This window comes from Cervus canadensis, chromosome 28 (genome assembly GCF_019320065.1).
Source record: "Cervus canadensis isolate Bull #8, Minnesota chromosome 28, ASM1932006v1, whole genome shotgun sequence".
Lineage (NCBI taxonomy): Eukaryota > Metazoa > Chordata > Mammalia > Artiodactyla > Cervidae > Cervus > Cervus canadensis.
In genome coordinates this window covers 38,795,230-38,806,884 of record NC_057413.1, presented here as the reverse complement: position 1 = coordinate 38,806,884, position 11,655 = coordinate 38,795,230, and positions in this window count along the sequence as shown.

The window sequence follows — 11,655 nt, the reverse complement described above, 5'->3', positions numbered from 1 at the left end:
ATTTATTGAGATCTGAATAATTTGATATTCTGCTATTTAAGATCTTTTCATTTTCTAACTTCCATATTTTGACAGGGGTTTGTTAAAATCTCCAACTGCAATTTAAAGACCCACAGCTTCTAATTGTAGTTTTTTTAGTGCTTGCTTTATAAATTGTGGGGCTGAATTTTTAATTTTATATATATATTTATGATACTCTTCTGGGTCTATTGTTTCTTTTTAATTATATAAACACATTTTGTTTTTTCCTTTATGCAGTTTTATTAAAACTTAAAGTCTATTTTGTTATGTAATTATTGCCCAGATTTCTTTTGTGTCATATTTGCCACCTGGTTAATCTTTTTCCTTCTTTTAATTTCAACCTTTATGTGTCTTCTTGCTTTAGGAGTATTTGCATGTGAGTAACGCATAGTTTGGTCTTTTTTACTTCTTCTATTATGGGAGGATATGTCTGTTTGATTGGTGACTGCTGACATAGTGAGACTTATTTTGCAATTCGTCTCACATTTTACATTTATTGTACATTGTTTCTTCTTTTTTTTTTGCTTTCAATTTGAAAGACTGATTTTTTTTCCTGCTGGATTAAAAAATATACATACTGATTCTGTTCTTTCGTGGTTGCCTTTAAAACATAAACTTGTGTTTACTTACCTTTATTCTTTCCTTTTTTTATTCTTAAGGTATTTATTACTATATTGGATATACTTCCTCAAAATTATTTTTAACCTTGAAAATTTTATGAAATGCAGCATATATGCATGCATGCATGCATATATTTCTTGTTCCTTAAGTTAAATGATTATCATTTTCACAAAATGCATTCCAGCTCTGTTTGTAAGGTTTTCTTTTTCTTCTTTTTTAAAAAAACATATATTTAGTCATTATGAAAATTAATTTCTTGATGCAAAGGTAACACATTGGAACTTTACATATATAGTATATATACAAATAAAATATATAATATATATTTTTATTTTTACCATTTTAATCAGTTTTAAGTGTTTAGTAGTGTTTAGTGTTGAAGTATCTTCATGTTGTTGTGCAACCATAGTTTTTCTTAAATGGAACTTAATTTATTGATGAATGTAGTGTTGCTGAAGCAATGTCTTCATGTTTATTCTACTTTATTATTCTTTCTCCAGAATATGTATCGATTTGACGGCACTGGGTTTTCAAACATTCCTCAACTTATAGACCACAACTATACAATAAAACATGACATCACTAAGAAATTAGGTGTAGTTCTGTTGAATCCTGTTCCTAAGATAAGTGTATATGTACACTGTGAAATTTTTTTATTTAAAAAATGTACCTCATTGAAGAATAGTTGATTTACAATAATGTGTCAGTTTCAGGCGTATAGCACAACAATTCAGTTGAAGCTGACCGGTTTTATGAAGACCTACAACACCCTCAAAAACTAACACCAAAAAAGGATATCCTTTTCACCATAGGGGACTGGAATGCAAAAGTAGGAATTCAAGAGATACCCAGAATAACAGGCAAGTTTGACCCTGGATTACAAAAAGAAACAGGGCAAGGACTAACAGAGTTTTGTCAAGAGAACATGTGGGTCATAGCAAACACCCTTTTCCAACAACCCAAGAGATGACTCTACACATGGATATCACCAGATGGTCAATGCTGAAATCAGATTGATTATGTTCTTTGCAGCCAAAGATGGAGAAGCTCTATACAGTCCATAAAAACAAGATCTGGAACTGACTGTGGCTCAGCTCATAAGCTCCTTATTGCAAAATTCAGGCTGAAATTGAAGAAAGTAGGAAAAACCAGTAGGCCATTCAGGTATGACCTAAATCAAATCACAGTGGAGGTGATGAATAGATTCAAGCGATTAGGTCTGGTAGGCAGAGTTATTGAAGAACTGAGGACAGGCTTGTAACACTGCATAGGAGGCAGTGACCAAAACCATTCCCAAGAAAAAGAAACACAAGAGGGGAAAGTGGTTGTCCGAGGAGACTTTACAAATAGCTAAGGAAAGAAGGGAAGTGAAAGCAAGGGAGAAAGGGGAAGATGTACTCAGAGATCGGAGTTCCAGAGAATAGCAGAGAGAGATAAGAAGGCCTTCCTCAATAAACGATGTGAGGAAATAGAGGAAAACAATAGAATGGGTAAAAACTAGAGATCTCTTCAGGAAAATTGAAGGTATCAAGGGAGTGTCTCATGCAAGCATGGGCACCATAGACAGAAATGGTAAGGACCTTTCAGAGCAAAAGAGATTAGGAAGAGGCGGCAAGAATACATGGAAGAACTAAACAAAAAGGTCTGAATGATCTGGATAACCATGATGGTGTGGTCACTCACCTAGAACCGGACATCCTGAAGTGTGAAGTCAAGTGGACTTAGGAAGCATCACTTCGAACAAAGCTACTGGAGGTGACTACCTGAGCTCTTTAAAATCCTAAGAGATAATGCTTTCTGGCTGAGCTATTTCAAACACTAAAAGATGATGCTGTTAAAGTGCTGCACTCAATACTTTAGCCAATTTGGGAAACTCTGCAGTGGCCACAGGACTGGAAAAGCTGTTCTCATTCCAATCCCAAAGAAGGGCAATGCGAAAGAATGTTCAAATGTGTTAGTTGCTCAGTTGTGTCTGATTCTTTGCGACCCCATGGACTGTAGTCCACCAGGCTCCTCTGTTCATAAAATTTTTCAGGCAAGAATATTAGAATGAATAGCAATTCTCTTCTCCAGGGAATTTTCCTGACCCAGGGATCAAACCCTGGTCTTCTGCATTGCAGGCACATCCTTTACCATCTGAGCCACCAGGGAAGCCCCCAAATGTTCAAACTACTGTTCAATTGTGCTCATTTCATATGCTAGCAAAATTATGCTCAAAATCCTTCAAGTTAGGCTTCCACAGTACATGAACTGAGAAATTCCAGATGTACAAGCTGGGTTTCAAAGAGGCAGGAGAACCAGAGACCAAATTGCCAACATTTGTTGGATCATGGAGAAAGCAAAGGAGTTCCAGAAAAACATCTACTTCTGCTTTGTTGACTATGCTAAAGCCTTTGATGGTGTGGATCACAACAAACTATGGAAAATTCTTAAAGAGATGGGAGTACAAGACCATCTTACTTGTTTCCTGAGAAACCTGTATGTGGATCAAGAAGCAGCAGTTAGAACCAGACATGGAACAACTGACTGGTTCCAAACTGGGAGAGGAGTATGACAAGGCTGTAAATTGTCACCCTGCTTATTTAACTTACATGCAGAGTACATCATGCGAAAGGCCGGGCTGGATGAATCACAAGCTAGAATCAAGATAGCCAGGAGAAATAACAACCTCAGATATGTAGATGATACCACTCCAATGGCAGAAATCGAAGAGAAACTAAAGGGTCTCTTGATGAGGGTGAAAGAGGAGAGTGGAAAAAGCTGACTGGAAACTCAACATTAGAAAAACTAATAGCATGGCATCCAGTCCCATCACTTCATGGCAAATAGATGGGGGGAAAGTGGAAAGAGTGACAGATTTTATTTTCAGGGGCTTCAAAATCACTGTGAACAATGCCTGCAGTTATGAAATTTGAAGACGCTGGCTCCTTGGAAGAAAAGCTATGACAAACCTAGACAGCGTATTAAAAAGCAGAGACATCACTTTGTCGACAAAAGTCCGTCTAGTCAAAGGTATGGTTTTTCCAGTAGTCATGTACGGATGTGAGAGATCGACCATAAAGAAGGCCGAATGCTAAAGAATTGATGCTTTTGAATTGTGCTGGAGGAGACTCTTGAGAGTCCCTTGGACTGCAAGGAGAGCAAACCAGTCAATGTTAAACAGAGTCAGCCCTGAGTATTCACTGAAAGGACTTGCTGAAGCTGAAGCTCTAATACTTTGGCAGCGGATATGAAGGGACTCATTGGAAAAGACCCCGATACTGGAAAAAACTGAAGGCAAAAGAAGAAGAGGGCAGCAGAGAATGAGATGCTTAGATAACATCACTGACTCAAAGAACATGAATTTGAGCAAACTCTGGGAGGGTAGTGGAGGACAGAGGAGCCTGGTGTGCTACAGTCCACGGGGTTGCAAAGACCTGGACACGACTTAACGACTGAACAACAATAGCAAAAAAAAATATATATATATATATAATACCTATATATCTATCTACCTATTCTTCTTTAGATTCTCTTCCCTTATAAGTTGTATATGTCACATCTTCTTTACCCATTCATCTGTCGATGGACATTTAGGTTGCTTTCATATTTTGGCTATTGTAAATAGTGCTGCAATGAACATAGGAATGCAGGTATCTTTTCTCTAGTTATATGCCCAGGAATGGGATTGGAGGATCATATGGTAATTCTACTTTTAGTTTTTTAAGGAGCCTCCATATTGTTCTCCATAATGGTTGTACCAAATTACTTTCCCACCACAGTCTAGGAGGGTTCCATTTTTGCCACACCTCTCCAGCGTTTATTATTTGTAGACTTTTTAATGATGGCCATTCTGGTCTCATTGTACTTTTGATTTGCATCTCTCTAATAATTAGTTCTATGGAGCATTTTTCATGTACCTATTTGTCATCTGTATTTCTTCTTTGAAGAAATGTCTATTTAGATCTTTTGTCCATTTTTTGATTGGGTTGGTTGTTTTTCGATATTGAGCTGTATAGGCTGTGTATTTTGGAAATTAATTCCTCGTTGGTCACATTATTTACAAATGGGAGAAAATATCAATATTTGCAAATGATATGACCAGTGAGGGATTAGCTTCAAAAATATACAGTACTTGACTTCCTAAAAAAGATTTGAAACAAGTAAGGCAAAATATTAAGATTTAATAAACCTGGGTGTTCAGGCAGTGGATGTTTTTTAGTCTTTATGTTTAAATATGTAACAGTTAAAAGAAAATAAAAATCATTAAATGGATTTTTATTAAATGGATTAAATCATTAAATGGATTTTAAGAAATACTAAGCATAGGAAGAAAATCAGTTGTTACTTGCCCAAAGAACCAGACATAATTAGCAATACCTGATTCCATTAGAACTAGACAGAATTAAAACTTCTATCATCTCTACATGGATTATGAGAATAAGAAGTTTGATCCAAAGAGTAGCATTCTATAATTGGCAGCATGAGGCATCTAGAGTACATTTTACATTGTTATAATTAATATTCAACATTTCTAACACATAGAAAACAGAGTCATACTTATGGACTGACTTAAGTTCCACCATTCTTTTTCCTCCACAGATGTAATTATTGTCTTAAAGTCAGTGTATATCATTTCTCATCATGTTTTGAGAAATGTCCTTGTGAGATGTTGTAAAATATTTAAATCTGGCTAATAACACAATGAATGTTTTTCTTTGGGAATTCAAAGATTCACTAATAATATTCACTGGACTGGCATAACTATTCACAAAACACTTAAAGTTTTTAAAGGCCAAGGATGCTTTCACATTCCACTTGGTACCAAGGGAGGAATCGGTGTGGTATGTGTGAGTTACACCACGTGTGTTGAACAGCGGGGCAGTTGAAGGTGAAAGCCTCCCTAAGTGTTGAGGACATGGACATTAGGGGATTGGTACTTCTTGGTTTCATCTCAGAGGAAAACCCCAGAAATCCCTGTGTTGCAGGTAGAACTTACTTGCTCTGCTTTACCCTGGCCCTTGCTTTATCATGGCCCTCTGTCTGTGCTGGTATTTGTTCCAGGCCCCAAGAGTAGCAGTCTTTAAACTGGGGTTCTTGTATTTCTGGAGGTGTCAGAAAAATTTCCAAGGGGCACCTAGGCACAGAAAAATGTAAGGGAATCTAGATGCCCAACACCTACATGCACATTGACTATAACAGTACTTACTGCTCTTAAAGCAAATACTCTTTCCCACTGCCCCTTTCATATTCATTTCCCTCTCGCTTCACATGGGAAAGGCATACAGCTGACCTATCCCAAGTATATACTCTGACCTGAGTACTAAAGGAAAGGACTATTCAAAACCTGCATTCATGAAGCCTTCTTTCATCCCAGCGCTGTTTTCTTTGTCTCATGTCTATTTCTGTTAAGGGCAGTGACCCCGAGACGCTTTGCTCCCCAGGAGACATCTACAGTGTCTATAGACATTTCTGGTTGTCTCTGGGGCTGGAGATGGGTTCTCCTGGTATCTAGTGGGCAGAGCTGGGGGATGCCATGCTGTACATCCTACATGGCAACGGACAGCCCCTTACAATGAAGAATCATTGAACCTCAAATGTCAATAGTGCTTCAGTTAAAAAAATGCCGTTTGAAGCAACATGGATGGACCTTAAGATTATCATACTAAGTGAAGTAAGTCAGACAAAGACAAATATCATATATCACTTACATTGTGGAAACAAAAAATGATACAAATGGACTTATTTACAATGCAGAATTAGACTAACAGATGTAGGAAAGAAATGTGTGGTTACCAAAGGGTAAAGTGGTGGGAGAGGTAAATTGGGACCTTGGGATTAACAGATACACACTACTATATATAAAATAATAAGGAGCTACTGTATAGTACAGGGAACTACATTCAATATTTTATAATAATCTATAGTGGAAAAGAATCTGAACAAGAATATGTATGTGTGTGTATGTAACTGAATCACTTTGCTTTACACCTGAAACATTGTAAATCAACTGTATTCAGTTAAAAAGTATAAATAATGCTTCAGGTTGAGTAGGAACCTTGTGTTAAGGGTGAGGTGGCATTAGAAAAAAAGGAGCTTTGGCCTACCTTACAATATTCCAGATTCATGTAATCTCTTGGTGGAGAAGCTGGGATGCTGATGATTTTGATGCTTCCACTCTGATAATGATAAAGAATGAATAGCTCCTTGGCATTGGCAAGAAATACTGATGGTAGCGATGATTTCATTCAAGTGACAAACTCAAGGCAAGTTTCCAGTCCTTACCTGTTTTAAGATTAGGATATGTGATTTATAAAATTATGGAAAGAAACAGTAGCTTGCTGCAAAGCACTCTAAGCTGACAAAGACTCACTCGTGTCTCAGCTGTACTTCACTTGCTTAGTTTGCATGATTTCAAGGCAGTGAAGGCAAAAGTCTCAACATTCATTTCTGACTGATCAACACCACATTTTGTAGTAAAAGAAACACATATCAGGGGTACTTTAATATATATTTTCTTAAACTTATTCAGGCTCATAGGAGAAATGTTTTAACTTTGACCAAATATTACTGGATTGTAGAAATACATTTTTCTGCTTGGGTTCTGGTCTATGATAGACTGTTATTTCTCTGCTCATTTATTTATTATCATAAACTGACCAGATTCAGATTAATCTGATGAAAAGATCTTATGAATTCTGCTTCACATAATGCACACAGTAGTCAGTGATAGGATTTCTGTAACTAACACACTGATGACCTAATACTTTCTTTTCATTTTGCTGTTGATTTCCATTAAGAAGATTAAATGGTGTTCTTGAAAGCAGAAAGCCACTTATGAATAAATACAAAACAAAATGTTCCCAAATACAATTTTAGATGTAATACCTTAAATTTTAAAAACCCAGGTTCATTTATTTTGGATTAATTTCTCCATCTTGGATGTTGCCACATTGTTTTTCATTTGTCAAGTGAATAATTATAAAACATCATTTTTGACAATGAAATAAAATGATACACCCATGTTAAAGTATCCTCTTTGCCATATTTTTCATTACAAATGCATTTCCAGATGACATTAAAAAGTGGAAAAAAAGTCCTTATTCAGAACCTACTGAATTTCCATTTTCAATTTTGTGTACTTGTTTCGTTCTAACCCCATTTTCACGTAATTTGAGTTTCACAAACAAGATGTCTCTTAAGTGAAGGGCTAACACATATAATTATTAGTTATTTCTATAAACATTTGTAAAGCCTTTTTGGCATTGAGAAAGTGATAAAACCTTTATGTATGTGTTTTGCAAATCAAGTAATTTCTAATTCTTTGCTTCAACAAAACTGAAGAAAAATTCTATGTTTGAGTTGTGAGGCTATTAAAAATAGCATTTAATAAGAGCTTGCTATGTGAGGTTTTGGCATTTAACTAAGAGAAAATTTGTAAAATTGGTGAACTTGCTACAAGAAGATTCTTTCCACTCCCATATTTTTTCTGTTCCCATACTTCTATATGTGAACAAAATTCTTTAGTTATTCTATGTTAAACTTTTTTTCCTAAGAGACAGAAATCATACAGAACCTGGCCTCACAATTGGTATGTAACTTTCATCAGCATGAAGCTGGGAAAATCAGTCTCCTGTTCATCTCAGTAAGAGATGCATTTTGGTTAAATTTTACTTTTAAAAAATTTATACTTTTTATATATGTGTATTTTTTTCATAGACTTTGTTCTCTGTGTATATTTTTTAAAATTCATTTTTATTTATCTATTTGGCTGTGCTGGTTCTTAGCTGCCCCACACGAGATCTTTTGGTTGCAGCAGGTGAACGCTTGTTGCAGCAAGTGGGATCTAGCTCCCTGACCAGGGATTGAACTTGGGGCCCCAGCATTGCAAGTGTGGAGTCTTAGCCACTGGAAAACCAGAGAAGTCCCTCTACTTTTTATATTTTTATTTACCATAATCTGTATTATTTATATTGTTTTGACCAACTGTGTATCTTTAATAATTGTAATATTATTTTAATCCACATGACTAATTTTAAGCACTTAGCAGAGAAAACTAAAAATTCATTTTAAGAACGTACTTTACTGCAAAGAAACATAATAGCTGGATCAAGAAAAGATTTCCAAGAACAAAAACATATTACATTAGGATGCAGCCAGCACGGAGAATTTGAAAACAATTCTATAGGGTGCAATAAAATGAAAATAGGAATTCAAAGGAAAAACAAGGAGGAGCAAAGTAATTCCAACTGTTAAGGAAGGGGTTGCTTGCACATTTCAAAAATTAATGATGGGTGTCAATCATTATGGTACGTGGATTCCACTGGACATGTGATGGAGTGGTTGACAGTTTAATGTAAATATATAATATACTGAAATTTCTATTCTTTGCAACTATTTGAATACATGCTGAGAATTTCAGGTCAACTTCAGCCTGAAGTGGGAAGAGGTCTCATATTTCTTTTAGGAGCCATGTGGAGAGGCAAGCATTAAGTAACGCTACCCTCTCTGTGTTCCTGCGATAGGAACACAGACCTGCAACTGGGGAAGGGACCTCCGTGTCAGCAGAGGCGGGAAGGAGGGGACTTTTTTTCAGTTCTATGCCGGGAAGTCCACTCAAACTGAGGAAGGAGACAATAAGACACACTAGCTTTCTTTGAAACCCTTGGTATTCTGGAAGGCCTGCCCGCACCACTGATGACCAACCTCCAAAGCTCCCTTCTGCTCAGTAGCCTGTTCTTAAATGCTCAGCAACTCTTCCCCACAGCAGAGAACCAGTTTCCCCTTTCCTGTGTGATTTGAATCCATCCCCTTTATTTTCCCCATGATGAGGATCCTACCCTTTTTCATTTCTGTGAAGAGAAAATGGCCCTGTGGGGTCAGAGTGGCAGTGGGGTTTTGCCGTCCTGGAGCAGCCCCATCAATCTCCTATTTGAAGTAGTAGAAAAAGGTGGATGCCAGACAGAGGGTGGTGTCTGGAAACAGGGGAGGGGAAGACGGACGGAGACTCTCTTAGAGGTCTGTCCCGCAGCAGTGACTTTCCTCCAGTGGACCCTCCATCTGGGGACCACACCATTGCTTTGACTCTGCACTTCTCCTCCTCTCTGATGGGGTAGGCGTCCCCTTCTGACTGTTCAGCACGCCAGCTGGAGCACCATCCATACGCCAGTTGGAGCACCATCCATACGCCGGCTGGAGCACCATCCATACGCCAGCTGGAGCACCATCCACACCCCCACACGCTCACCTAGAGGCTTCGGGGTTTGTTGCTGTTTGTAACCGAGGCTGGCACCTGTTTCTTCCCATGGAATCACTGTTGACACGCTGGAGAAGAGAATTCCTGGAAAGGATCTCCTGAAGACAGGAGAATCGTTGCTCGGGTGCCTGGGTCCCCTTCTGGTCCCTCTCCAGGCCCCTGGCTCGGCTCCCCCAGCTGTCTGAGTAAGCCGGGGAGGTCCCAGCGCTGACCAGGCACGCGGGCACAGCCCACAGAGCCCGGCCACCCCTGCTGGAAGCCTGCTGCTGGGCCCCGGGACATTTGGGAAACCTGGACTGCTGATTTTGCAGTTCTCCGTCTTGACTGCTGCTTGGATTGCCCGCGAGGCTGAGTTTTCACCAGCCTTTCACCTTCCCTCACTTCACACAAGCAGCGGTGGGAACACACTTGCACATTCCGGCCCCTCAGCGAGTGGCTACTCGGCCACACCCTTCTTCTAAGCTGGGTTTGCCTGCCTCGCATCAGACAGGCCCCTGCCCTCTGCCGCACACCTGTGAGTCACCATCTCTGGCCCTGGAGTAAGAGCGGGGGGAGAATACTAACTCACCGACTTGAGTGGGAAACCCACACGTCAGGGTAACGAGCTGGCACCCTCACTCCCATCTAGGGACTGCCCTGGTGCTCCAGTGGCTAAGACCTCACCTTCCAGTGCAGAGGGTGCAAGTTCAATACCTGGTCGGGGAGTTAAGATCCCACATGCCTCAGGGTCAAAAAACTCAAAACTCAAAACAAAAGCAATATTGTAACAAATTCAACAGACTTTTTTTTTTTTTAAGTTTTTCACCTATATTATCCAGTCTTTATTCTGATAACCAGAGCACCAAGGAAGAGCAGGCCAGCAATTATGTCCATAATGGTATTTTTTTTTAGGGTTACAGAAAAATGGAAGTTCCATTCAACTTTTTATCAATAAATTTTTTGCCTCCTTAGTCCTTTTCTATACCAACTGAAAGATCTATAAAAGGGAGGGCTAAATGGTTCAGATTGAATGTAGGCTACATGAGATATCTTACTTTAATAGAAGATTTTCTATTTCTGCGATGCAAAAATCTCTTGGCTTTTACCTTAAATTATGAAACCAAATTAAAATGGCTTTTAAGATATTAATGTGAAGATTCCATAAAACTCTCTTGCTTTCTACAACTAAAACTTTTAATTGTACATTTTATCTTCATTTTTGTTTTAGACTTCCATGATTATACCATTCAAAACTGGAAAAAAATTGTTAGTTAATATATTTACTTTTGGGACTATGTATAGAATAAATATCTACAATACTATTTATCCCATGCTTGTAGAGATATTTCTGATCACTGACATTTCTGTCAGAAATAGGATATTCAGAAGAAGTTCAACTTAGGATTTTTTTTCTTAAATTTCTTTATTAGTTTGAATTATGGAGCAACCATGTCCATGATTACAAGGAGGTAGGAAGATGGGTTTTGAGTAGAGGAAAGGAGATGGCTTATGATTCTCTCTTGGCTGGAACTCTGGTCCTGTTTAAGCACCCTGGATGGCTCCTGATTGCCTCGGTCTGATAAGAGGTTCCCTGGCCTGGATCCCTCCGTAACCCTTCCTAAAGTGACAGATGTGGGTGTGAGGCTCAGAGGGTAATGTATAAGAGAGGAAATGACTATTGCACAAACTAAGGCCACCACAGGTTAAGCGAAACGTGTTACACATCCAAACAAAGGTGGTGAGAAATGAAGGGATAAACGTACCATCCTTAGTGTTCTCCTAGGTCTCTCCTCAAGGAC